This window comes from Marmota monax, unplaced genomic scaffold, assembly GCF_021218885.2.
Source record: "Marmota monax isolate L192 unplaced genomic scaffold, Marmota_monax_Labrador192_F-V1.1 WCK01_AAM20220418_F8-fsc00017, whole genome shotgun sequence".
In the NCBI taxonomy this organism is placed as follows: domain Eukaryota; kingdom Metazoa; phylum Chordata; class Mammalia; order Rodentia; family Sciuridae; genus Marmota; species Marmota monax.
In genome coordinates, this window is record NW_026695241.1 from 9996605 (window position 1) to 10001824 (window position 5220).

The window sequence follows — 5220 nt, forward strand, 5'->3', positions numbered from 1 at the left end:
TGCAGAAATTATCAACCTCCCAGGATCTCTGCTTTCCAGGGCTCCCTGCTCACTCTTCAGTTCCTGTGATTGCCTGGAATTCTATCCTCTGATTCTTCTAGCCAGAGAAACTGGGGCTTTACTATCAAACTTTGTCCCCCTGGAACTAAACTTTGGCCTGATCTCAGGTCAAAAATCATGAAAAGGAGAAATCATGTTGCACAGTTGTTGTTTTTTTTTTTTTTCTTTCAAATTTAAACTCTCTTTCCAAGTCTCTGTGCTTTGCTTTATTCTTCAGTTTCTCTGGATTAACATTCAGTGTTTGCAGTTCTTATACTATAAATGACAAAATTTAATTTTTATATTCATCCTGCTCTGTGTGCAAATAGTTTGAAGCTTTGGACTGCTTTATGAATATTGCATATAGAAACATACTTTACTCATCTTTTCCCAGAGCAAGTTTTTAATACTCAAAATGATGTTTATATATTTGTATAATGCATTGACTTCATAAATATTTGAAACATTTTTACAAACAGAAAACATATATATATATATATATATATATATATATATATATATATATATATATATTACTACCAAGTTTCTCTGCTATCTATGTAAATATTGTTTGCAGTTTTATTGCTCAGTATTGACAGCACATTGGTGCTAACATCACAATAGCAGTCCTTTGTTAGGCTACTCAGGACACTGAGGGTGGTATGAGGCCAACAGGGCTACTTTCCTTCTAAAGTTTTATTACTTTATGCAATATTATTTCCTTATATTCTCCTCTCTCTGTACTTCCCTCTCTTCTCTTTTTCTTTTTCCTTACTACACCAAAATAAATTTTATAAGCTATTTACTAATCATCATGTATTTTATTATTTTACCTTTTGAAAGATGTGTTTATCTTCAATTAGACTTTATTTTTAAAAGAGCTTGTTTCTTCCAAAAAGCATTATTAATATTTTGGTTCCTTATAATTATACATAATAGTACAATTGATTGTGGCATGTTTTTTTTTTTTTTTTTTTTTACATGCAGACAAAAATCATTAGAAGAAGTATCATGGATATTTAAGATAATAAAATAGAGTGAGTAACATAATTTTATCAAACTCATTCCTCTGTACCTTTCCTTTCCCTTCCCTCCTCTCTCCACATGATCTGCTTGCTGTACTTCACAGATGTCCCTTTTATTATTATTATTATTGATATTATTATTTTAATTTGTAAATTATAAGTATACATACATATAGGCAGAATTCTTTGTGGTATATTCAAAAGTGGACATAGCACAAAGTTTTAGATTTTATTCCCCACAAAGGTTGTCCTCTTAAAGCAAAGTTTTGAAATTTTGTATGTCCTAGAATGTCTGGAATAAAATCTTATATACTGCTTATATACCAGCCAGGCCCAATGGTACATACCTGAGAACTCAGGGACTCAGAAGGCTCAGGCAGGAGAATCACAAGTTCCAAGTCATCCTTGGCAACTTAAAAAAAAATGAAAGTGGTGGGGAGCATCTGGGGATGTGGTTCAGTGGTTAAGCACCCCTGCATTCAATCCCAGGTACAAAACAACAACAACAAAAAATCTTATATATGAACACAGTTTTGCTGGATATAGTAAACCAAGGTCAAAGGTATTTTCCCATGTTTCAAAATATTACTCACTATTTTATTATCTTAAATATCCATGATACTTCTTGTAATGATTTTTGTCTGCTTTTCAGAAACTATTTTTCTTTTCTTTAGGTTTTATTATCTTATATTTAAATATAGTGTGTCTAGATACGGGGTTTCTTTCCTTTTATATTTTAACTTCTTTAGTTTTCTGATGGTCTAGTCTTCATTTGTTAGTTTTAAGGTCTTAGCACTTATTTCTTCTTTTATTTCTTCTTTTTCACATTTGTTAATTACTGTTCTCATCCTCAGGCAATCTATTGACGCTTGTACTTCTATATCCCACTCTCTGTTTATCCCCACTTATATGTATTTACCCTTTTATATAAAGGCCCTATCTCTCTGCACTGATGTCTTGAAAATTTCTGAAATATGATCTTTGATTTTACTAATATATGTTTATATCCATATTGTGATTTTCCAACTTATTGGGTTATTTGTTAAATGGGGTATTTTAATATCACTCAAAAACACAGAATCCTTTATTTTAAAGCAACCTTCTCTCCATGTCTCAGGATATTTATTATACCTGTTTTAATTTATTCATCAGTATAAACCATTCATATTTATTTAGTGATATTACTTCTTTTTCAGTTAGCAAGCTTTTCAATCCCCAATTTTTTCCCTGTGAAAACACTTTCATTTTCCATGAGAATATCAAGAAAGATAATAATCACTTAAAAATAAATCACTGGTTAAGAGATATCTGTGATTTCTGACTGGTTTTGGTTTTCAGTTTCCAGGAATGGTTTATACTTTGTCAGTGCTTGTGTGATACAATTGTTCTTTAGTATCAACTTGGGATTGGTTCCAGAATCTTATTCCAGATATCAAAGTCCCTGTATGGGGACTTTATATAAAATGGCATCATATTTACATATGATCTATAACATTCTTTCATGTACCCTGAATCATCTCTTGATTGCTTTTAATATTTAATACAATGCAAAGAGCAAAAAATAGATGTAATAATGTACTATTTCAGGAATAATGACAAGAAAAGTCTGTACAAGTTCCATACAGTTGCATTTTTCCACATATTTTTGATTAGTGCCTGGTTGAATCCATGGATGTAAAACCCATGGATATAGAGGTCTGACTATTCTAGTTGAAAATGATTTTATAACACCCTGAGGTGAGTGCACATCTTCTGTAATGGACAGATTACAGCACCCTCTTCCAGATTCTGACTTGTGCAGGTGCTAGTAGGTATAAAGGAAATCATAGATCTTAGAGGAAAAAGCAGATATTTCACAAACTGCCCTTTACCACTTCTTTATACTGTCTTCTCATTAGATAGCCATAAAATTCTGCAATACTTTCCATGTCTCATCCTTGCCATTGCTCCCCTCAGAGATAAGATTCCCATCACTGACGACAAGCATTCTACTGTACCTCTTAATAAACATTTTGTCCTTGTCTCTGCTCCTTTGAGAATTCAGTCTTGACATCAAGAACATTGGATTTATTCTGCTGTGTCTGCATCTCAGTGTGGTGAAGGGTAGGTAATGCTGCATCCAGGGCCATGTGACAGAGAGGACAGTGTACACCAGCTTCTTGGCTCTTATGTCATGACATAAGAGTGGCCTTGAGCCTGGAACATTTTCTTATGAAAGAGTAAGAATCCTTCATAGACAAGGCATGTCAGTCACCTTTTGCGGGAGGGGGCAGGCATCTTTCTCTGTTTTGGACTTGATGTGTACTCATTTGTTCTGCTGAACCATGTGTATCAACACAACACTTGCCATCTTCATTGCTGCATATGTTTGTGGGGATCTTTTTTCTGTAGCACAAGAAGGATGGAGGCCAAATCCCTTCTAGGGGATGGCTCTGAGTTAATACCTGCTGGCCAGTGGGGACTGAGAGTCACTACCAAAGATTATCTCACAGTTTCTTGGCTCTGTGGGTGAAGCATTGTTTCATCCAGAGGCTGTATGAGTTGTATCTCTTTTGGTAATGCCAACACCTACAGACAACAGACCATGCAGTTGGCTGACGTCCTGAGACTGATGGTTGATATATAGACAAAATGTGTCACTTCCTCCACATTTTTCTTATCTCACACATTCCTCAAATATTTTCAGATTCATACACTTTCCTTTAAGATCTCTGATATCTCCAAAATCGGTTCAGAGCAAGTTTTACTAGATTATGTCTAGTTTCTATCTTCTTATGAACTAGATAACATAGCAAATGATGTGTTTTTCTTTTACCATTGTGAAAAATGTTATATGACTTTTTGTCACTATCTATAAACATTTTATAAGTACTGATACATATATTTATCATAAATAATGAAAATCTTCTATTACCTAAAATGCATTTCAAATATCTCTCTTACTAGTGCAATAGTATGTAATTGGATAAATACACTGTAACTAATTTAATCATTTTCAGAGAATTTTTAAAATTTAAACTGCTTGATTTTTTAATTTTTTTTATAAATGATGTTGTATATCTGCATGGACTAGTTTTCTGTACCTGCCATAACTAATTAGCATACACTCACAAGAACATTGAGATACTATGTAGAACATCAAGAATGTTCCAGGTTAATACCCCAATCTCAAGACATTCTATTTAGATTCACAGAAAAAGTCTTTCTCTCATAAGGCAATGTACCAACCCCAGAGACTGGGGTATGTTATAATTGGGGGTCATTATTCAGCTTATTATATTGCAATTTAAATTTTGTGTATGATTACCTGCAGAATCATCAAGTCAAGATAAATGAGTTAACGCTTTAAGGCCCCCATATGTATTGTTAACACATTTTACAGTATCATAATTCTTATGTATATTCAGTATAAAAATATATGTATTCATCCTTTCCATTGATGATTCCATTACATTTTGTATTGAGGGTTAAGACATTTATTTTATCTTTTTGGTTACTAATGAGGAGGAATCATTTTCTATTTTCTTATTGAATAAATTTCAATATTTTAGGTGTTATTCCTATTGTCAACTTTTTTCCTAATATATTATATAGTTTATAACATTGGTTTATTGGCAGGAGATTCTAACATTTACATAACTGATCCAAACTTTTGTTTTTCTTTGTTTTCCCTCACTTTTAAGTGGGGGAATTTTCTTTTCCCCAGACATGAGGGACATCAAGTATTAATGTTACTATCCTCAGTTTTTATTTAATTATATTTTAAGTGAACAATGATAATGTACTTTTCATAAGAGAAACCAGATACTGGCCTCATTGACAATTCAGTGAATAAAAATGTAAGGAAACTGTTGATTTAAGTTTCAGTTGCAGTAAAAATGGCATTTTCTTTCTAATCCCTCTAATTTAGTACTTAAAATGGTAATCCTGCCCATATTTAAAAGAAATAACTTTGTAGTGCTCAATTGACAATTAGTGTGATATAAAACATATTTCCCACTTGTAATTATTAGTCTCAAATTCTTTTCTAAACATATTCACTGAGTTCTTGTTATCTGTATATTCAGGGTTGAATTTTACCACCCCCAAATACATTTGATGAAACTGACATTCAATGTGACTTTATTTGGAGAAGGTCCTTTAAGGAGTTAATGAA